Source organism: Archocentrus centrarchus, unplaced genomic scaffold, assembly GCF_007364275.1.
Source record: "Archocentrus centrarchus isolate MPI-CPG fArcCen1 unplaced genomic scaffold, fArcCen1 scaffold_24_ctg1, whole genome shotgun sequence".
Classification (NCBI taxonomy): Eukaryota; Metazoa; Chordata; class Actinopteri; order Cichliformes; family Cichlidae; genus Archocentrus; species Archocentrus centrarchus.
Genome location: NW_022060254.1, coordinates 3,347,642 through 3,371,635, shown reverse-complemented (window position 1 = coordinate 3,371,635; position 23,994 = coordinate 3,347,642). Strand labels below are relative to the sequence as shown.

At 43.2% G+C, this 23,994-nt stretch overlaps 1 long non-coding RNA gene across 1 annotated transcript; it reads left to right on the top strand.

Annotated features, from left to right (window-relative positions):
- Window positions 1-11,934: 11,934 nt before the first annotated feature.
- LOC115775804 (uncharacterized) lies at window positions 11,935-18,993 on the top strand. Its single transcript, XR_004019396.1, has 3 exons — window positions 11,935-12,134; window positions 16,654-16,740; window positions 18,506-18,993. It is a non-coding gene; the product is annotated as an uncharacterized LOC115775804 (long non-coding RNA).
- Window positions 18,994-23,994: the final 5,001 nt, after the last annotated feature.

Sequence of the window (23,994 nt, the reverse complement as noted above, 5' to 3'; positions counted from 1 at the left end):
GTAAATGTTTTAAACTGAGATCTTGTGACCTCCCCCCAACCAGGACCACTCAGAAAATGGGAGCAAACCGAACAGTTGCACGTACTCAACGCAACCTGTACTAACGCTGTCGGAATTTGTCCAAAAGCAAGACAGCCCATTACAGGTCAAGCCTGGTAGTGTGAAAAGCATTGGTCCATCTGTTAACATCCCAGCCAGATGTGATCCTAGCCCTATATCGCCATTTGTATCATATTTGCTACGCAAGATTCTGTGACCTCTATTTTATCAATGTGATCAATATTTACCACAAAAACCTGTTGTATATCATTTGAGACATGTGATCTGCCCTCTAGTGGATTAACAATGTACTGCATGCAGTGGAACAGCTTTTTTTTGCCTTTTCAAAATGTCTGCTGACAGGATGTCATCCACACATGTTTTTCTGAAAAACCTTTGCTAATTTTTGAGAAGTTATGGTAAGAATAACATCAATTATTGTTAGTAATTTTTAAAAATAAATACTTCCTTTGTTGAAGCAATGCATAATTACTTAAAAAATATTTTTCAATATTACAGTTAAACCGTGTTAAAAATGTGTGTATCAAATTTAATACTGCAGGTATTTAAGGTGTTCCAGTCCTGAACTGTCATGTGACATTTTAGTAATTTAATCTACAGAATTCCTGCCACAATACAACCACACACTATTTTTGATGATTGATATAAACTGGTTAATCACTGAAATGCCATTTGAAAATACATTTTGGGTATTTTCCAATGGGTTCCTTTGAAATTATCATCTCTATGCTGTGCTGACGAATTATTTACGTGTGTATTTTTAGATGTCAAAGAGACTTGAGGAAGAAGAGAGAAAAAGAAAGTACATTGAAAATGTCATCAATATGATAATAGATGGAAATTCAAGTGACATAGAACAGTTAGGAGAAGATGAGGAAGAGGAAGAGGAGGAGGAATGGACTCCTCAGGCCATGCATGATGAAGATGATGGAAGTTCAGCTAGCAGTGATGAGGAAGGCTATCAGGATGAAAGTATAGCCCAGACAAGTATGGAGGTTGAGGTCTCAAGAACAACTCTGGACACAATCAGTAATGAGTCAGTGAAGGGCAAGGCAAAACACAAAAAATACAGATGGAGAAAAATACAATATCAAGCTCCATCTGTCGATTTCATTCCAAGTGTTGAGGAAGACACAGAGCAAAGGTGTGACATGACACCATACATGTACTTCAAACAGTTTGTTACTGATGAAATGCTACAGGAAATTGCTGAACAAACAAACATGTACAGTGTACAGAAGCAGGGCAAGTCAATAAACACAAATGCCAAAGAGATTGAGCAGGTTCTAGGCATGTACATGCATATGGGGCTAGTACAAATGCCCAGTGGGAGAGCCTACTGGGAGATGGAAACAAAGCTCCCTGCAGTTTGTGATGTGATGTCTCGAGATCGGTTTCTGAAATTGCTGACACTGATTCACTTTCAGGACAACCTCAGTGCATCTGATGATGCAAAGAAAGACAAATTGTGGAAGCTCAGGCCATGGTTACAAAAACTGCAAAAACAGTTTCTCTGCATTCCTCCTGAAGAATGCCACGCAGTTGATGAAATTATGGTACCATTTAAGGGAAAGTCTCATCTACGTGTCTACATGCCTGCAAAACCTCACAAATGGGGTTTCAAAATGTGGGGACGAGCTGGACAGAGTGGCTTTCTTTATGACTTTGATATTTGTCAAGGTGCAGAAAACCCAAACAGAGAGAAGTCTGAAGTTGGTGTTACTGGAGAAATTGTGCTGAAAATGACATCAACACTTCCTGCAGGAAGAAATCACAAAGTCTTTGCGGACAACTACTTTACATCAGTTCCTCTGGTCCAACATCTAAAAGACAGAGGAATCCACTACATCGGCACAATCCGCATGAACAGGATGAAAGACTGCGTCATGAAAGATGAAAAAGAAATGAAGAAAAGTGGAAGAGGGTCAATGGACTTCAGAGTGAATCAAGACAACAACATCATTGTGAGATGGTATGACAACAAAGCAGTGAACCTGATTTCCTCTTATGTCGGCATTGAACCTGTGGGAAACGTGAAACGCTGGGATCGCAAGTCCAAAACTCATGTGATGGTTCCCAGACCAGCCATTGTTGAAACATATAACAAGTTCATGGGAGGTGTTGATCTCCTTGACATGCTGTCTGCACTTTACAAGTTCAGCTTCAGATCCCGCGGATGGTACATGTACATCTGGTGGCACACTGTTACTGTAGCAGTCATCAACGCTTGGAACCTCTACAGAAGAGATCAAAAGAAGCTACAACCTAAAATGAAACCAATGGCTTTGCGAAGATTTCAGGCTTTGGTTGGCACTTCTCTCACAACCGCAGGAAAGGTCAAAATCAGGTGTGGCAGACCACTGTCCTCTTCAGAAGCAACTCCAACACCACCCCGTAAAAGGCCAAGCTGCAGTGTCCCTCTTGATGTGAGAAAGGATGGCACTGATCATTTTCCAACATGGGAAACCCAGCAGAGATGCAAGCACTGCACTGGAAATCACTTTTCACATGTGTACTGTGCAAAGTGTAAGGTACATCTGTGCCTGAACAAGGACAGAAACTGTTTTTGTGCCTACCACCAAGTGAAATAAATGGCTGTAAAAGGTTCAATGTAAAAAAAAAAACAAAAGAAGTAAACTGCCTAGAGTGTTCTAAACTTGTTAAATGTTATGGGCAAAACAGTCTTTTGTTCCTTAAATTAACATTGTTGTGAGCAAAATGTTACCAAAAAAGCCTAGTGTATCAGATGTGATACAAAAAAAATATCATAAACAAAGTTATGTGGCAACAAATTTTTTTTGGATTTTGTTTAAAGGCCTAATAAACATGTCAATTCTAAAAAATTAGAATTTTCTGACTATTTTTTGATGGGTCAGGCTTTAAAGGGCTAGGGTCACGCCTGGGCCTGAGATTGTAATGACCAGCAGGAAATGAATCTGCCTCGGATCGGGGCGACAGATTACCGCCAACCATGTCGGCCATACTGGAGGGAGGGTCGGCAACAAGGTCAATATCCGAGACGTCTGCAGCACCGCCCTCAGTGGGAGAGGATGCAGAGCGTCCATTCAAAGTGAGGGAGTCCCAAGTGTGAAACGGTTGCATATTCACAACATGAAAGACTCCAGCATCCACGCCTGAGTCCACCCAAGTGAGCCTGTAGTTAACATCACCAAGCCTCTCAGATACGCACAATGGTCCTTCAAACAGGGGTGCGAGCTTGGCGGTAAAATGAGATTGTGAGTCAGACTTAGGGTGGGTCTTAATCCTAACAAGATCGCCAACACGAAACGTGGGTGTTTCGTCGTCTGAGGTCATAATAGCGTTTTTGTCTGTCATGACTATAGTCAAGCGCTGCTCTGGCATGATCGTGAGCTTCTCTTAGGGAGGCCCTAAGAGTCTCAGGGTACGGTACACCCGGTTCATCAACACCTGTCTCAGACGGCTGTGTGATGAGGTCAAGGAGGGTGTCCAACTCGCGACCATAAAGCATCCCGGCCGGACTCAAACCGGTACTGTCATGGGGGGCGGTACGGAGAGCAAAACAAATCTGAGGGACAAATTTGTCCCAAGAAGTGTGTTTGTCCCCCACGTACGCACGAATTGCAGTCTTCAAAGTTTGGTTGACACGCTCAGTGGCGTTTGTCTGGGGGTGATACGCTGTAGTGAGCCTGCGCACGGAGCCGAGGGCAGAAACGACATGTTCAAACAGCTCACTCACAAAAGGAGTTCCCCTGTCAGAAATCAGGTAAGTTGGGGTACCGTGTTTAGCAAAAACATCGGTAACAAATTTACCCGCTGCCACTTGAGATGTGGCCTCCTTGATTGCGGCTACTTCGACCCACTTAGTGAAGTAGTCAACAAACACTAGTAGATATGCATTACCAGTAGGGGTACGAGGAAGCGGCCCAACAAAATCAACACCCACGTACTCCCAGGGCTTTTGAGGCACAATGGGGACCATAAAACCTGCAGGCTTTGTCTGACTGGGCTTAGTGAACTGGCAGACTGGGCATGAAGTTACATAACATTTCACATCAGCAGCCATTTTGGGCCAGAAAAACCTGAATTGCAATCTAGCTAAGGTCTTATAAACACCCAGGTGACCTGCTGTGGGGTGGTCGTGATAATAGTCTAACAAGGCACCTCTCATTGAAATAGGAACAAACAGTTTCAACTCTTTCAAAGGGTGTAAAGCACACGTGGACTTAGAATTCTTGTAATACAAGAGAGAGTCATACACAACATACTGCGGCAAGGTGGACTGAGAGTTCACTTCAGTGTCTCTTAGGAGTGGACCCGTGACATGATCATCCAACTGCAACTGTCTCAGTTGTGAACGATCAGTCAGCATGATGGGGGCAGGGCACGAATGTCCAAACTGCCGATGATGGCATGCTCAGGCAGTAGATCCGTCGGCTTGTCATCGGGCAGGGGTAAGGGATTTCGGGACAGTGCATCCGGCACCTTGTTGTGCACGCCAGGTTTGTGCACTACTGTGAAATCAAAGTCCTGTAGGCGAAGCGACCAGCGGGCAAGCCGGCCTGTAGGGTTTTGACGTGACATGAGCCATTTAAGGCTATTGTGGTCAGTGAAGATGGTGACATGAACACCTTCAACATATGGACGAAAGTGTTCTAGGGCCCATATTACAGCAAGACACTCCTTTTCCGAAGTGCAGTAGGGGAGTTCAGTTTTGTGAAGGGAGCGACTAGCAAAGGCCACAACATACTCACAACCCTTTTCATCCTTTTGCATTAAAGCTGCACCCAGACCAATGTCACATGCATCTGTGTGAATGGAAAAGGGGCGCTTGAAATCTGGGAATGACAGAACCGGAGCGGATGTGACATGGTCTTTTAAAGTGTCGATGGCTCTTTGGCAGTTGTCGTCCCAGTGGAAAACGTTGCCCTTTCTTGTAAGGTAATGGCGGGCGTAGTCCTTAATGAAGCGTCGCTAATAACCAGTCAGGCCGAGGAACTGACGGACATTTTTCACTGAGGTGGGAGTACTAAACTCCCTAACCGCTTTGACTTTGTCTGGATCAGGTTTAACGCCCGATGATGTGATCCAGTATCCAAGGAAGGTGAATTCATCGAGGCAGAACTGGCATTTTTTGAGCTTCAGGGACAAGCCAGCAGCTTGCAGTCTGTCTAGCACTTCTTTAAGATCCGTTAAGTGCTGTTCAAAGGTAGGTGAGACAATGACAATGTCATCCAAATAGACTGCACATGTCTTGTAAATGAGGCCAGCAAGCACTGAGTTCATGAGCCTCTGAAAAGTTGCGGGTGCATTGCAAAGTCCAAAAGGCAGCACCCGAAACTGGAAGAGACCACAGTGAGAGATGAATGCAGTCTTAGGTTTAGAGTCCTCCGCTACAGCGACTTGCCAGTAGCCTCGTGCTAGGTCCAATGTTGACACAAATTTCCCCCTTGCCAGAAAGTCTAACGACTCATCAACACGAGGAAGGGAATAAGAGTCTTTTCGAGTCACCTGGTTGAGGCCACGGAAGTCCACACAAAACCTTGGGTCAGTAGCTGCTCTGTTGACAATGACTACAGGAGCAGCCCAAGGGCTTGTGGAGGGCTCTATGATGCCACCGTTTAACATTTGTTGCACCTGTTCTTCAATTATTTGTTTCTTAGCAGGCGACGTGCGATAGGGTGGGAGATTAAGTGGTTTTGCATCGCCAGTCTCTATGACATGTTCAGTGAGAGCAGTTCGACCAAGGTGACCGTCGAACATGGAGCTAAACTTGGTGAGTAACCTGAGTAAAGCGTCTTTGTTGTCCACGCAGAGGTTTGCTTCAGACACTTTAGCTGTGATGCCTGAGTGAAGTGCATCCAACGACATCACTGTGTCCGCTAGGTGCGAGTAATTGTTCTGAAGGTCCTCATCCTCCTCCGCGAAAGGGCAGGGGATGTCATCCACGTAGACTGTTCTTGTGGGAACGTGGATGGACACCGAAGCTCTTGTCATAAAGTCCATGCCCAGAATGAAAGGGGAAGTCAATTTTGGTATTATTGCAAAACGTTGGTAAAAGTTTTTGTTCATGAATCCAATATTGAGCCAAATGAAACCCTCAGGGATGCAGGTAGCGTTATCTGCAAGATTAACTGGTGGGCCATTCCACTCACTTGTGTTTTTTGGATAGGAGTCTTTGACTTGAATGAGGTCCGCTCTGACAGCTGAGAGGGAAGCACCCGTGTCGAGAGTGGCCTCCACTGATGTGGCATTAAAGTTTACTTTAGTTTTTAGGGGGGTATTCCAGTGGACTGTTGAAAAATTGTCTTCTAAATGTCCAAGAATATGCCCACCTTGCGGTGAAAGGGGTGAGTGAGGCTCCGTTAGCAGCTGGGGGAAGGTTGGCCTCTGCGAAACATCCTCCCCCCTCTGTAGTTTCCCGACTGTCTGTGTTGTGACTGGGCCAGGGCACTGTCAAATTCAGCCTTTTGTCGGCTTGAATCAGTGGGGCCTGATGGCGGGAAGGTTTGGACCAAGTTAGGGCCTGCGTTATCTGCAGTTCTCTTTGTCAAATAAGGTTGTTACAGATTGGGCAGGTGCGTGCAGTGACCCCTGGCTGAGAGCATTTGAAGCAGAAGGGTTCAGGCTTATGGGGTTCTTGGTGACGTGGGGAAGGCTGAAGTCCACTTGGGCCGAGCACTGTGTGGAGCTCATGAGCTCGTAGCAGAAGGTCCATTACAGAAGTGATGTTAGCACCATACAGTGCAACTCTGTATTTTTCAAGAGTGTGTTTGCTAATCAGGTCGATTTGGTCTTTTTCAGGTGGAGGGCTTTTCATTTTGCCAAACTCAGTCAACATGTGGGCGATAAAAGTTGGGAGTGGTTCGTCTTCAGCCTGAACCCGATCCAGGAGTCCTCTCAGAATGTGTTCTTGATTATCAGAGGGCAGAAAAACTGTCTCGAACAGCTGACAGAACTGAGCCCATGATGTGATATGGGATCTCAGGGCTTTGAACCATTTTCCAGGCTCTTTTGTGAGGAAGTGAGACAGTTCGTTTAGTAATTGTCCATCAGTCAGGTTCAAAGAGGATTTATATGTGCCCACTGCATGTAACCAGTCCTCAGGTCATACATCGTTGTCTCCAGTATACACAGGAGGCTCAAGCTTGGTGTGATGTAAAGCTGCTGCGATCACTCTGGAAGTGTCAGTGAGTTCGAGCGAGTGAGATGGAAGGAAAGGGTTTGTAGGTAGAAATGGGTTGGTGGATAGGAATGGATTAGTACTGTTGGTAGCAATGGCAGGTTCAGTTCTGTCCTTTGCAGCAACATGAGGTGTTGACGTGGCCATTTGGAACACGGGGGACTGTTGGACTGCAGGAGGGAAAAGGTTCCCTGCCAAGAGGTGGTCCCACTGTTTGAGTAAACTCTGCTGTATAGTCAATGAGTCACGTACACAGTCACTAAGTCTATCCACTTCTGTTCTCAACTCTACCACCTGTTGACTAAGGTCTGGAGGTGCATCCTCAACTATCCTGAACATTGGTGATGAGGTAAGCTCAACATTTGAGTAAAAGTTGTCTGGGTAATGCGCTATCGTGTTTTCCAAATCTTTAAGTCACCCCCAGGACACAGTACAGTCCTTATACAGTGGTAAAAATAGTCAGTCAAACTACGTTAGACTGACACAGAGAAAAACTGTCAAAGTGTTAGTCAAGGCTAAATTTGAAAGAAAAAAAAATACTTCAAAATGTCACTGTGACTAAAATGAGACTGGAGTGATCAAACTCATAAAGCATATCTTACAAAAGCATGTCAGCTACAACTAGTGCTTAATGTAAAAGGTGATCAGTATAGTTTAAATTTATACTGAATACATGAGCTGCACTAACAATCGGTTAGGTCACTACTGGTCAAGTCACTACTCACATAGGCTGTCATTAGTTCAGTCTCAGCAGGGAAAAAGAAGAATAAAAGGGAAAGTCGGCATAAATGTTCAGTTCCAGACTCTCCACGGCAGAAGTTATTAGCAGAAAACCGATCCAATATTATGTCCAAATAACAGATCCACGGTGGTCATTTGCGTCGCGGATTTAGCTTTTTTTTCTTTCTTCATCCAAGCAGAGCCGCGTTGTACTCACTGTGGTATCCAGGATTTAGTCGGGTCCCACTTGAGCAGAGTCTGTGACGGCAGCCGGAAAAACGTTCAGACGCCCGCCGCGAGGGGACGAGCCAGAAACTCACATAACTCCGACGAATCCTCAGCGGGATCCGACTATCATCTGATAGCCAAGGAAAAAGTTCGGGCGCCAGTTGTAACGTGAGGCGAGGTGAAGCCAGCCACGGAGGTGTGCAGATGGATAGCTAAAAGAGCAACGACTGGTAATTTTCCTCAAAAAGTGTGGTTTATTTCAAACATGAAAAAAATAAGGCACAACAAGCACAACATTCCGCGTACACACAGAGGTTAAGTCTCTCTCTCTCTCTACAGAACAATGAAGAAAAATGGTAACAGTCACAGTAAACAAGGAGCGCCACCATGTGGCGGTACACAGCATTACAATAACAGTGACCGTTACAGTATGATCACCCTGAGTTAGCGCGTGCGTGAGTAAGGACAGAAAGCCATCATCAATGGAGCGCCGACACCAGGATTCACTATGACACCAATCTGTCACTCTGATCAGTGGCTCACAGCTGCTTAAAGCCTGCGTCTGTACTTCAGCACAGACGCAGAGCATCATTCAGTCCTGCCAGCTGCTTCTTGGTAGCATTTCAAGGATGAGCGACTCCACTTTCTCTGCAGCGAGACAGCTCAGAACTTTTTAGCAGTCTCTCCTGTCCTGATCCTCCCATATCATCTGCTAGCATCAATAAGCACACACTAGAACTGCATCTACACTACAGCTCAGAAGCTCGCTGTGAATTAGAAACCTCTTGTTTTTGTTGAGTGACACCAAATGGATCCTAAATGTAAAAGAATAGAAATGCTTCATAGTTCCAATATCTCCATGTGTGTACAGAGGCCCGTCTGCACCAATAATAGCTCCTGTGTTCCAGCGCTACATTGTGTTAGCTAATGTAAGTTTATCATGTTAAAGCCCAACTTATCAGTCAAATCCAGCTTTTTCCAAAGATGTGAGCACAGAGCTAAACTATGGAGCTGATTCAGGAACAATAAATGTGCCACATTAGTGTCTGGATCCTCCCAGTTTCTCTTTCTAATCTGATCACACCAAGTTTGCACTTTTCTGTAAAGGCAGTGGCAAAGCCAGTGGTTCAAACTCTGCAACTTTTTATCAGTTTCACACATGGAATCATTTTCATTTCTTACAGGAAGAATTCTCCAACAAGCTTTTCCAACAGAATTATTTGTCTTTCATCCATTTTGAGAGCAGCTGAAGCCACAAAGCTGAAGTTCCAGAGCCCAAACTAACCAAATGTAATGCTGCTGTTGATCAGCACAATAGTTTGAGCTCTGCTAATGGAGTCACTGCAAAGATGTTTCTAATGAGAGATGCTGTTTAACGGTGCCTATTACCTCTCCCCCGCTCCAGTCAGGCAAATCTGCCTAGCGCGCGGCCGCGGAATGAGCCCGTAAACACATGAACGAGCATGACGGCCAGCTGATGCGGGCTGACGGCATGCAGCGGAGATCAGAAAAAAAAACAAAAAACTTGTCCCAGAAAATCCGGGCCGGACTACGAAAACATACAGCAGCTGTTTCACTTATTAATACAAGTAGTCACGAACTGGAAATGTCTTGTCTATACTAATGCCACATTAATTACATCTCCCTGTTTGTATCCCATGAGCGACAAGTCGAGAGAGACGCCAGTCTCACACTGACACTGCTGAGGGGGTCTAACTCATCATGTGATCCCTCCGCGACACTGTTGACACTACTGAAACGTGAAAAAATAAGTCCGCATTGCCATAAAGATGGAGCAGTCTAAGCCAGGGTCTAAACAAACGACGAAACGTTTGCCATTTGAAGACAATGCAACAGTTGCCAGTTTACAGAATGAGCTCATCAGCCTGGCAGGACAGTGGGACCGGTTAAAGACTTCTGTAATGGAGGAGTATCCAACCAAGGAAACAAAGGAAGGGCCACAGGATGCTGAAGATGAGATGGAGATAGTTTGCAAAAACTGTTCATCTTGCAATGACTGTCCATTTTGCTGCTGTCGCGTTCTGAGGCAATACAATCTCCTTACAGATGCATACAGCACCATAGGGCTTGCATACAAGTTTCTGCTAACCCTGTCTGTAACACAGGTAGCTTGTGAAAGAAGCTTTTCCACTCTAAGGTTCATCAAAAACAGGATTAGGAGCTCTCTTTCACAACAGCACCTTGAGGCTTTCATGCCCACGGCTACTCAGACAGATGTCCTAAAGATGCTGGAGAGTGATAAAATTATAGATGGTGTAGCAGAAAAGAGTCGGTTGCTGCAGAGGTTACTCACTGAGTGAACAATGTAGGTTTCAGTAGCTTTCCAGTTGTTTTTCCCCTGTATTTTGTCAGGGTCAAGTTGTTAAGTTTGTTAGTTATTTTGTTATGCCATATTATTGTATTATTGTAATCATATTATTGCTGGAAGTAATATTGTCCATATGACAATAAAAGTCATATACACTACGTGCCATGTATAGATTCATATACAGTATACACACACACACACACACACACATACAGATATATATATATATAGTGGGCCAGTCTGTCAAGAACTCCCGGGCCACTTTTTCTCCCCAGTCCGCCCCTGATCTGATCTCCATGCTGCTGCTCATATAGCACACTGTGTTTGGACTCAGTCCAACAACCTGCTGTCAGATCTTGTTTGCAGTCTGTCAGAGAGCTGTGGGAGCAGAGATGGGCTGTAGTTTGTGAGCAGCTTTTTCAATCTCTTCACACAATAAACCATCATTAATGATTGACTCTGATTGATGTGATCTGCTGTTCCATTGTGGAGAAGCTGCTCAGTATTACAGGATTCACAGCTATTATTATGGATCCTGGTATAGAAATGATTTTCAGGCTCTGTGATCAGTGCACTCAAAGAGTTTTAGTCCCAAATCCTCATTTTCACTCTTCATTTATGGACAGAGTTCATTTGGAGCAAACAGAGCAAAGTGATTATTGTTCCATTGTTATATGGATAGTAGACTGTTGTGGCTTCCTGATGGGAAATGATGGTTTGGATGAAGCTCTCATAATTGTGAACATTTGTGATATTTGTCCAAAGCTCAAAGTTCTTTAATGATCACAGCTTTTTGTCCTTCAGCTGCTCCTGTAACTTTGATCTTGCACTTTGATCCATGTTGACTGAATGTGGTTTTGTCTCCTTAGTATTGGTGCTTGTGGTGTTGTGTCTGCATGTTTCTTTGTCAGAGGCTCATTTGTGTCTGCATTGGTTCCTTTCAGCTTCTTTCTTTGTCTTGGAAGCTCCTTTTTTGCTTCCTGACATCTTTGAGCTGCTTGACTTTGTCACACAGCTTGTGTTTAAGGGCCTTCGTGATTGAGCAGCTCTGCAGTAATCAGGCCTGAGTGTGGCAGTGAGATTGAAGTCAGCTTTCCAACAATCTGCTTCATCACAGTTCATTGATCATTGAAGACGAGGGGAAATGAGTTTTTCCCACAGGGCAGGTAGGTTTGGATGACTTTGTTCCCTTAATGCATGAAATGATTGAAAAAGTGCAGTTTGTATTTACTCAGGTTATTGATGATTGATATGAACTGATGATGATTTCCCTCCTCTTTGTTTCTTTGTTGCTCTTTTTCGTATCTTTATAAGTTGCTGCTGTTGCAGAGAATTTCCAGCAACCGTGATTTCTGAGCGCAGCGGAGTCACGTGACCGCGCAGCAACAAACCACAGCAGAGCAGGAAGTAGGGGGCGGAGCGAAGTGCGGCTGCGTGTTTGGAGCACAGAGAGAGAGCTGCTTTTTCCTGGAGGAAACGAAGTGAATTTAGAGGAGAAACAAACTAAAGCATCGATCCAACATCACTACCAACGTTTGTATCGGTACTATTGATACTTGGATCGATCCGCGCACCCTGATCTCCTGGATCTGACCTGAGAACAGCGTTAATCTCTGTCTGTGGGCTCAGCTAAAGGTAAGCATCGAGCTAACTTCAGTAGTTGAGCTTTTAGATTTTAACATTTTAGAGTAAATGTTGAATTTTATTTTGTCTACAGAAGCCAGAAGTTTGTCCACTTGTGATCAATCGGATTGATTTTTCTTGTGTATTGTTGGGTTCACTTGAACATTTGAAGGTTTAAAGCTGCATTCCCCCAAAAAGAATAAATTATAATCATGAAGAATGAAGAATAATTTAAAAATGTCTTCCAGTGTCAAACACAGCTGCAGCAGTCAAAGCCAGGAAGGAAAGCTGGTAAAAAGTGTTGAATGTGTGAGTTCAAAGGCCCCATCATTAAAGCTCAGGTAGATCTGACTATGATTACAATTGTTCCTTCTATCAAATGAATGTTTAGCACAGAGTGAATTCAGATGTTCTCCTGTTTTATTTCTATAGTTGCTTTCTACTGGGATCCACTGTGTGGTAGATGATGGAGACACTGAGTCTGGTCCAGCTGCTTTGTGGGGGTTCTGTCTCTGAAAGAGTATTTACATCTCTCTCAACTATGGAGAGAGGCGTCATGGGGGGTGGAGAGACTTGTGAGGTGGTGAGCAGGTCCCTGTTGTAGTATGAATGGTGGAGGTGGTGGGACTGGGGTGGGGGAGTAACAGGTCTGTCCCATTGTTGAAGCTACAGGAGAAGCTGTTCAGGCTGTTGGTGAGGTGTAAACTGCTGGTGCAGTGGGGGGGCTTTAGGCTTGTGGTTGGGTCACTGAGAACTTTCCAGACAGAAGCAGAGTCGTTCACTGAAAACTGGTTTTGGAGTTTCTCTCAGTTCACCTGTTTAGCCTCTCACTGCTTTGCTAAACCTGAACTTTGAAACTGCCTCTGTCTCCACTCTGAAACACTTCCTCCTTTTCCAGCCTCAGCCTCCTCAGCTTAGCTGTGAACCAGGGCTCGTCATTACTATAAGTCACCCTGGTGTGTGATGGTGTGCAGCTGTCCTCACAGAAGCTGATGTAGGATGTCACAGCATCTACAGTGGCTTGTGAAGAAACCTGTCACCCTTTTATTCCTCCAGGTTTCAGCGTGTTCGTTTATCGGAAGGAGTTACACTCACACCAGGGATAAGGAGTTAATTATTTGGATTTAATCAGCCACTTCACACACAGGTTACAGATCGATCTGGATCAGACTGCAAAATATGACTAAACTAATACATAAGCAGAATCAGGGCACGAAGTCTGATTCCTATCTAAGTCTTTCCAGATCTCATATACTCAGAGCTTATCAGCTCTGTTACATCACATACAAAACAAGAAATGTGCAAGGAAACGAATTCCCGCAGCTGGTTCCTCGGACGGCCTCGACGTCTCCTCTTATCTCCCAGTTTAGTCTCCTTCTCGGTTGCTCAGGGCGCCATTCCGACGGACCATTGCCGAAACCCCGAACATCTGCGATTGATACACACATACACTAAAACACACCGTGCCTGCCTAACCTAAACATAATACTTTTGTTTTATTAAGCATCTAACTTTATTTATATTATACTCTAAGGCAAAGTTTTCTCAACTAAATAAAATGTGAGAATAAAAAGCAAATGCACAACATGATTATAATGTAAGGGATAAGAACAAATGCATAACATGATTATATTTTGTAGCTCCCTAAGACTCACTCCTCTTCACTTGCAAAAGTATTCATACCCCTTGACCTTTTCCATATTTTGTCACATTACAACCACAAACATAAATATATTTCACTGGAATTTAATGTGAAAGACCAACACAAAGTGGTTACAATTGTGAAGTGGAAAGAAAATTATACATGATTCAAAACATTTTTTACAAATAAAAAACTGAAACGTGTGGTGTGCAAAAGTATTCAGCCCCTTTTCTCTGAGTGCAACCAGTTGCATTCAGAAGTTGCCTGATGACTGCTAATGACTAAAAAGAGTCCACCTGTGTGTAATCTAATCTCAGTACAAATACAGCTGCTCCGTGACGGCCTCAGAGGTTGGTTAAGAAAATATTGGTGAGTAAACAGCATCATGAATCCAAAGAACACAGCAGACAGGTCAGGAATAAGGTTGTGGAGAAGTTTAAAGCAGGCTTAGGCTATAAAAAGATTTCCCAAGCTTTGAACATCTCACGGAGCACTGTTCAATCAATTATCCGGAAATGGAAAGAGTACGGCACAACTGTAAACCTACCAAGACAAGTACGTCCACCTAAACTTACAGGCCGAACAAGGAGAGCACTGATCAGAGATGCAGCCAAGAGGCCCATGGTGACTCTGGACCAAATGCAGAGATCCACAGCTCAGGTGGGGGAATCTGTCCACAGGACAACTATTAGTCGTGCACTGCACAAATGTGGTCTTTATGGAAGAGTGGCAAGAAGAAAGCCATTGTTAAAAGAAAACCATAAAAAGTCTCGTTTGCAGTTTGCCAGAAGCCATGTTGGAGACACAGCAAACATGTGGAACAAGGTGCTTTGGTCAGATGAGACCAAAATTGAACTTTTTGGCCAAAATGCAAAACGCTATGTGTGGCGGAGAATTAACACTGCACATCACTCTGAACACACCATCCCCACTGTCAAATATGGTGGTGGCAGCATCATGCTCTGGAGGGTGCTTCTCGTCAGCAGGGACAGGGAAGTTGGTCAGAGTTGATGGAAGATGGATGGAGCCAAATACAGGACAATCTTGGAGGAAAACCTGTTGGAGTCTGCAGAAGACTTGAGACTGGGGCGGAGGTTCACCTTCCAGCAGGCCAACAACCCTAAACATAAAGCCAGGGCTACAATGTAATGGTTTCAAACCAAATATATTCATGTGTTAGAACGGCCCAGTCAAAGTCCAGACCTAAACCCAATCAAGAATTTGTGGCAAGATCTGAAAACTGCCGTTCACAAACGCTCTCCATCTAATCTGACTGAGCTTGAACTGTTTTGCAAAGAAGAATTGGCCAAAATTTTGTTAGTATGTTCTCTATGCTATGGTTATCTGAAGTGTTAATGTTACATTAATATACCAGACACGTACTCCGTTCTTTGTGCTGAATGTGTTAGCATAACGTAGGCGTAACCGTGTTCGCCCTGCTCTTTAATCAATTATTAATTTAAATTGCCTTTCAAGATGGAATTTCCACTCTGGGTCTCGGATTCTATCAAATCACCCCCCCACCCCCACCCCCACCCAAAAAAAATGCGACTTATAGTCCAGTGTGACTTATATATGTTTTTTTCTTCTTTATTATGCATTTTTGGCTGGTGCGATCTATACTCTGGAGCGACTTATAGTCCGAAAAATACGGTACCCTAAAAGACCTGCAGCTGTAATTGCAGCAAAAGGTGGTTCCTCAAAGTATTGACTCAGGGGCGCTCAATACTTTTGCACACCACACTTTTCAGTTTTTTATTTGTAAAAAATGTTTTGAATCATGTATAATTTTCTTTCCACTTCACAATGTTAGTTGTTGTTGCAGGCCACTGTATGTATTCATCAAACTGTTGGAGCGGTCCTGAAAACCTCCCAGTCAATGCAGTTGAAGAAACCTGTTACCAGCTTCTTCCTCCAAGGTCTCAGCGTGTTCGTTTATCGAACAGGAATTACACAATGGAATAAGGAGTTGAAGGAAGTGAGTTTTTATGAAGCTTTGAATATAATCATGATGCATTAAACTGTAAACCCGTTTAAAATGGCTAATTAAATTTAATAATTGGACTCCTTATTCTGTTGTTTTGTCTCATTCCTGTTCGATAAATGAACACGCAGAAATCAAGTAAATATGACCACGTTCTTAATTTCCAACAGAGTCAATTATTACATTTAATTAGCCATTTTCATACAATTTACAGATTAATCTGGGTCAGAATTGTATACCGTGCCCAGTGTGGTACTGGACATGACATGAAGTACTGACCCTCTCTTCTTCAGCTCAGGTTTTCATATAGTCAAAGCTTATCAATCTTGCTTACATCATTTACAAAACCAGAAATGTGTAAGACAAAGGATTCCAGCAGCTGCGTCTTCACACGACCTCAGAGTTTCTGTTTATTGTTTGTTTGGTCTCTATCAGTGGCTGACCATTTCACCTGACAGAGTCCTGGTGTCTGTTAGTTAGAGACATACCCAGAACAAACACACTGTTCTTGGCTGACCCCAAACATTATGAGCTTCTGTGTCATTAATCAGTTATGTTTATTTTCCAGTCAAACACAGATTTGTCAGGGAAATAAATGTAAAGATGGTAAGAGCAAACATGTACCATGAGTATATTTGAAACTTCATAAAAACTCATTTCCTTCAAGTCCAGATCGAACAGGGACTCCAACCACAAACCTGTGGGTTACTAGTCGGCTGTTCAGACCTTCTGTCTTTGTTTCAAACAAGTTTCCCACCTACTGTTTCTAGATGCCCACCCTAACATAGCCGGCTAGAACCGGCCGTATCCCACAAAAGTGTATAAATGCAAATCCAGCCTTAAAGGGCTCATTCCCCCAAACAGTGCAGTGTGGTAGCTTCTAATACAGATCTGTTCTCCTGCAGCTGATTATCAGGAGGAGGAGAGTCTGACGGAGCAGCAGAGGAACATTTTCAGCCTCTACAGAGGAAACAATGAGTTCAACACAACAGGTGAGAAAAATATCAGTGTTACACTATTATTGAAACTGTGTGACTTCATCAGCTGCTGTTGGTTTGTTTTATTATGGTCCCAATTAGCACTGAAGTTACAACAAGACAAAATAAAAAGGTCACATTTTAACAGGACACTGAAACAAAGACATTAATAATCAAGATTCAGATCAAACCCACAATTTATCATACAATACATCATTTTCATTCAGCAGTATTTGATCTATAATGTCATTTTCATTACTGTTATAATTACACATTTCATATTTTCATAGCACTTTTCCACTCTCTCCTCATTAGATCTCATTGTTTTCCAACCAGTTTGATTCCAGTTCTTACTGGTTTGGAAATGCTGTACCAGTAGCTGTTGACGTTGCTGTTGTGGTGATCCCCAGAGTCTCTCATCCCGTGGTTCAACACACTCCAACTCCACTGTGTTGGACTACAGCTGGTGGCAGTAGTCCTTGTTCTGCTCTGAAGATCTGCTTCAAGCTTTAGGGTCACTCTAAGCAGAAGCTGCAGAAGGTGGAGAGCTGCTTCATGTGCTGCTACACCAAACTCACAGAGGCTGCAGAGCAGAACAACAACTACCATCACAAACTGCAGTTCAACACTGTGGAGTTTGTCTGTCAGGCCTCTTTCCCACCAACAGGGTTCCAGAGCCCGTGCTGTAATTTGAATCGTTAGGCGGGTTTTCCACCGCTGAAACACTCGGTGCTCGGCCGAAAAACGGGTTCAATTCCGGCCCCGCAAACTAGCTGGAGTCGAACCACGAATGCGTGACGAAAGCAGGAGAAGGGCGTGACTCTGCCGTCTCAACATCAAGTTTTCTACCATATTACATGTATATTACATGGGAAAAGCGAAGCGATTTTCACCGCTGGGAATTAGGTTGGGCTCTAAGGCTGAACTTGCTGCTTTGTATCAGTTCATATCACAGATAAAAGGACACAAATCGCGTACTTGTCGTCTTGCTCTAATTGCTGTCTGTGTTTCCCTCTGTGCTGCACACAGATGCTGCAATAGTTTGATTTTGACCGTAAAACGTATTTGCAGCACAAGAAAGGGGAGCGTGTTCTCCCACGTTTGTGACCTTCGGCTTCCGTGTCCAGACGAGGACCCGCCCACACTCATAGTAAAGGAGCAGTTCACAGAAACGCGGTGGGAACGCGGGCCCGTTCTTAAGCGTTTCACTGGTTCATTGTGAACAGCACGGGCACTGGCACACGAACCAGCTCCTCTGCGGTGGGAAAATAGCATCAGTGTGATCAGAAACTCAGTGAGAGAGAGCTCATATTTGCTTTGTTATTTATTAGAAAATATATTCATACAGTACTTGAAAAAGTGTGTGTTTGCTGCCCTTTTATGGCATTCATGTGGCCTGCAGTAGTCCTGTGAGGAATCTTGGATTCATCTTTGACCAGGATGTGTCTGTTAGCTCAAAGATAAAACAATTTTCCAGGATGGCTTTCATCCATTTGCAGTGTTGTCCCATCCTTTGGCATTTTGAAGCTGGACTGTAAGGATTCTTTATAACCAGGATGTCCAATTAATACTTTGAATTCATTTTACATAAATTTACATTTCCTCTTCTTTTCTCTTGTACATGGCTGCATGTAATGTGCTACTTTCACCAGTACGTGGAGGTAATAGCCCTAGTAGATCTTTGGAGGCAATCAAAAAAACTCTAATATTAATGGAGTTTGAAGTTTGTTCCACGACTGCATTTCACTCACTGCCTCTGTTTGTATCTCTGTCACTGCAGGACCAACAAGGAGCGAGAAGTCAGCACTCTCAGGAGGCTGACAAACCTCACAGAAGGAAAGGAGGAAAAAAATACACCTGTGATCAGTGTGGGAAGGATTTTACTAATAAGGGTTCATTCAAAAATCATCAAGTCATCCACACTGGAGAGAAGCCGTTCAGCTGTGACTTGTGTGGAAAGTCTTTTACCCGGGCTGGAAGCTTAAAAAGACACCAACTCATCCACAGTGGAGAGAAGCCGTACAGCTGTGATCAGTGTGGCAGAGCTTTCACTCAGAGTAGCCACTTAAAGAATCATCAAGTTACCCACTCTGAAATTAAGGCATACAGCTGTGACTATTGTGGAAAAACTTTCAGCCACATAGAGAGCAGAAATACACACCTACGCATTCACACTGGACATGATGTGTACAGCTGTGATCAGTGTGGCAAAAAGTTTGGAACAGACGCACAGTTACAATCCCACATGTTTACCCACACTGAGGAGAGACCTCATAAATGTGACCTGTGTGATAAGACTTTTAAAGCTCCACAGCACCTGAGAGTACACCAACAGATCCACAGCAGAAAGAGACTCTACAAGTGCAGTTACTGTGAGGTATGTGTTTTTATTTTGATCTTGTAACTTTAGCCTGACTGTTGGGAACAACTGTTCAGTTATGATTTTTGCTTCTATGATCATAAGAAACTAAGTTATTACTTTTTGTAGTGACAAACATTTATATCACTGTATTATTTATGATACACCAGTTTCCTGGTATATCATGGTATTATTATTTTTGCATATATGGGTCTTTATGTTGGTTTACAGTGGCTCCTTCTTCAGTCAGGTGTATATAGAATAAAAATAATTTTATTGTCATAAAAAATAAATTATAAAATAAACCATAGAACAAATGATCAAAACATTTCTGTTTAATTCTTTGCTTTGAAGCCCAAATTCTTCTCTCTGCAGGTAAAAACACCTGTAAGCTTTGTTAGTACAGAGTAAACAGAGCCAAACTACAAACAGTTTAAATATTTGTCACAGGGAGTCGGTCCTTAACAGGCTGCCTGCTCTGCTGTTTGCTTGTGATGCCACTTTTTGTTGTATATTTGGCTCGTTTACGTTAATGTTTCCACAGCAGAGCTGGAAGTGGGCCTTTAAAACCATTTACATTGTTTGTCTTTGGCTCACCTGGTTTCCTGTTGCTGTGTGTGGGCGGAGCTTCCTGGGTGGTGTAACCTCTTCCTACCATATATAGGTCCATGTTACATTTGCCATTATGGCTGCTGGAGTTTGGCAAGTGTCCCTGAAGAACACAATCAGCTTAAATTCAAACTGATGACTCCTTCTAGAAGTGAGTCCTGTTACTTTGCAGCCATATTGAAACACACTGGAGCACTTACAGTTATTTTGAAGCATTATCTAAATTAACTTTCATTTCAAAGATCAACGGGACATAAAAACTTCATGCACAGAATATTCAGTCAGATCTGATAAAATCAGCTAAAAGTTTTCTGACTTTGTACACAAATAAGATTTTAACAGCTTCTCTCCTGGTAGTTATACTTCCACCATCTTTCTATCTAATATTTAGTCAGAAATTTCAGTTCAGAGTTGAGCTCCATGTCTCTCTCTCATAATGTCTCTGCTGCTACCAGGACCTAACCTAGCAGTGACCAAGGATCCCACAGTCTGCCCTGCAGCAGTCCAACAGAGTTCATCACTGTAAACTGAACCACAACACTGCAAACTACCCAGTTTAGCCTGCACTTACGGTCCAGCATAAACTTTGAATAACATGAATTATCATTTCATTTGCTTTCAGAAAACTTTCTAGAAGATGAAACATCATGTACAGATCCAATATCTGACTAAAACTCTAAAATGAATGATAACGTTACCTGTAAGCTTTAAATTAGTAGTTTATCAAAGGACACTTGCTGAGCAGTCTTTACCTTAGAAAGAATCTCATCTTCCTCTCATGTCCTCTCTTTGTTCCACCGTTCTCCAGCTCACAGAGTCAAAGTGTGACTTGTTTGAAGGCTGCAGGAGAAAGTCTGTATGAAATGAGCCGTATGAAAAATGAACAGACACAGCTGTGTCCAAAATCACTCACTGCTCACTTATAGTGAGTCCCACAGTTTGCTGTGCTCTATGAATGTACTCCGTATAGCATGGTGGTGGTATATAGTATTTCATTAGCAGTATTGTAGTATTACTGTGGTATTCTGGTCCTATACAAACATTGTAGTATTGCATGTACAAAATTGCCCATTACAGTGCTGATAATGCAGTATTACAATATCATTGTATTATTTTATTAGGGCCCGAGCACGAACTGTGCGAAGGCCCTATTGTAATTGCTTCGTTTATTATTATTATTTTTTTTTTTTTTATTATTATTCAGGCAAATGAATTGGCTTTTTGGGGGCTTTATCATATTCAAAAACTCATGAGGCTTTTTGGGGGCTTTATCATATTCAAAAACTCATGAAACTTTGCACGCGTGTCACACCTGGTGAAAATTTAAGTATTTTAATGGGCTCGGGCAAGGGCGCGCCCAAATGGCTCGCTAGCGCCCCCTAAACTGGAGCCCCACCGCTGTGTTTCACGTACATGAATGAAACTTCATACACATGTATATCATGTCCAGGCGCACAAAAAATCCTCTGGGAGCCATGCCCTAAACCCAACAGGAAGTCCGCCATTTTGAATTAATTATGCAAATTTGGCGATTTGCAGCCCTCACACTTTTTCTAATAACTCAGAGGTTTTAGACGTTATCATCTTCATATTTGGTTTGTCTAACCTACACCCCCAGGGGAATCTAAATCTCGAAAATGGTGAGTTTTTGCCAAGGGGGAGGGGTCCTTATGCCCCTTTGAACTTTGATCATTCGCCATGAAATTTTGATTGCCTCTCATTCATACCTACATGATCCAATGTGCATCAAACTTCTCCAGTAGGATGAGGGTGCCCCCCTGAACACATACATATGACAATATTTAATATCAGTCGCAGCGCCACCTAGTGGGAACAGGAAATGTCATATTTTACACTTGGAGGTCCAGCTCCAAGGTGGTTTAGCAGAACCATCTCAAATTTCACCTGGAAAGCCTTAAGAAGTTGGACTTACTGTGTTTTCAAAACTGTGAGTTTTTGACAAAAGGGCGTGACCCTTATGGGACGGCAAAGTTCGATGATTCGCCATGAACACAAAAATGGCTGTAACTCAAAGCCAACTTGCCCAATCTGGCTCAAACTTCAGTGGTGTGATAAGCATGCTGCCCTGAACACACTCATATGCATAAAGTCCATAAACGTTAGAGCGCCGCCTAGTGGCAGCTCGGAATATCTTAAAATAGCAAGTTTTTTGAGTAGCCCCGGAGCTACGTTTTATCTACATGTATGAAAATGTACATGCTCATGTAACATACTAAGACGTACAAAAAAGTCTCTTGGACCCATACCCTAAACCCTACAGGAAGTCGGCCATCTTCAATTGAAGGTGTCAATTTTTGCGATTTCCACGCCTGCTATTTGAACGAACTTGTCCTAGGGCATTTCACCCAGTGACACCAAATTGGCTCCAGATCATCTACACAAGTAGCCCATCAAAAGTTATTCAGGGTTTTGTAGAATATTGAACGGTGTTGCCATGGCAACCCTCTGAATTTGGACTTTTTTCAATTTCAAATTCACAGAGATTCTAAACATCAGCCCCTGGGCTGTGCTTTCTCTATGTACCTGAAAATGTGCCTGCTGATGTAAGATGCTAACATCTACAAAAAACTCTCTTGGACCGATAGCCCAAACCCAACAGGAAGTCAGCCACGTTTACTTTAAAGTGTCATTTTTGCAGCATTTTTCGCCTTTTTCAGGCCTTTTTGCCTCAACTCCTCCTAGGGCATTTGACCCAGTGAGACCAAAATGGCTCCAGATCATACACACAAGTAGCCCATCAAAAGATATTCATGGTTTTGTAGAATATTGAACGGTGTTGCCATAGCAACCCTCTGAATTTGGACTTTTTTTCCATTTCAGGCCCAGATAGGTTCTAAACATCAGCCCCAGGGCAGTGCTTGGTCTGTGTACCTGAAATCGTGCATGCTGAAGTAACATCCTAAGACGCACAAAAAAGTCTCTTGGACCGATAGCCGAAATCCAACAGGAAGCCTGACATGTTCTAATTAAGGTGTCATTTTTGCAGCATTTTTCACATTTTTCAGGCCTGCTATTTGAATCATCTTCTACTACAGCTTTTCATCCAGTCACACCAAAATGGCTCCAGATCATCTACACAAGTAGCCCATCAAAAGATATTCATGGTTTTGTAGAATATTGAACGGTGTTGCCGTAGCAACCCTCTAAATGTGGGATTTTACTCATATACCACAGTGCACCAAATTGTTACATCTCTGACATACATTGTCCGATCTGCCTCAAACTTCACAGGCTTAATGGGAGGGTAAGGGAGACTGGACACACCCCTCTATCAGCTTTGTTTCACACTCATAACGCCACCTAGTGGCAACAGGAAATCAGTAGGACACTGATACTCATCATCCTATGGTCATTACAGTTTCATTGATGGCTGCAGGCATTACATAGAGCATTGTGACATATTAATTAGTGGGCACTCACCGACGCCACCTAGTGGAAGCGGGAGACGATCGACGCGGAGTACGGCTAGCCTGCTGAGCCGTCAGCAGCCGGGTGAGCCAGCTACTCTCTCGTCTGCGAGAACCTCCGAGCGCGGTTCGGCTGGCGCGTGCCACGGGTCGACGCGCGGCTCGGCTGGAGCGCGCCAGGGGTCGACGCGCGCCGGGTGCGAGGGCCCGCTCATCGCCGCTTGCGGCTTTAATTAGTATTATTATAGTGTGACATTATTGTAGCATTACAGCATTAAGGTTACTATTCAATTCAATTCAATTCAAACCTTTATTTAACCAGGAAGAAAAACACATTGAGATTAAAATCTCTTTTTCAAGTGTGTCCTGGGTATGAAAAATATTCACATAAAACAGCCATATAGGTCAAAAGGATAAATGAGTAAAAAATCTAAAAATCTAGAAAATGTCATTAAAATTAAACAAATCATCTACAGCTCATTGCAGTCATTGGCAGGTTATTTAAAATTGCCTTAAACTCATGTATTGAGACCAGGTCCTTAAGCTTGAGGTCTTTTTGAATTTCATTCCATGTAATAAGAGCAGCGAATTGGAATGGTTTTTTGCCTGTCTCAGTCCTGGCCTTAGGGACAGACAACAACAAACAATCCTGAGACCGCAGAGTGTAAGGACCTGAACTCTTCTGTTGCAAGTGGGTCTGAAGGTAGGAGGGAAGCAAACCTAGAACACACTTATATATAAGAACGCACCACTGTTTAAATCTGCGAACCTTAAGGGAGGGCCATCCGACACCGTCATACAGCAAACAATGATGAGTAAGAGCCTTAGAGTTTAAGATAAATTTTAATGCTCCGTGATACACAGTATCAAGAG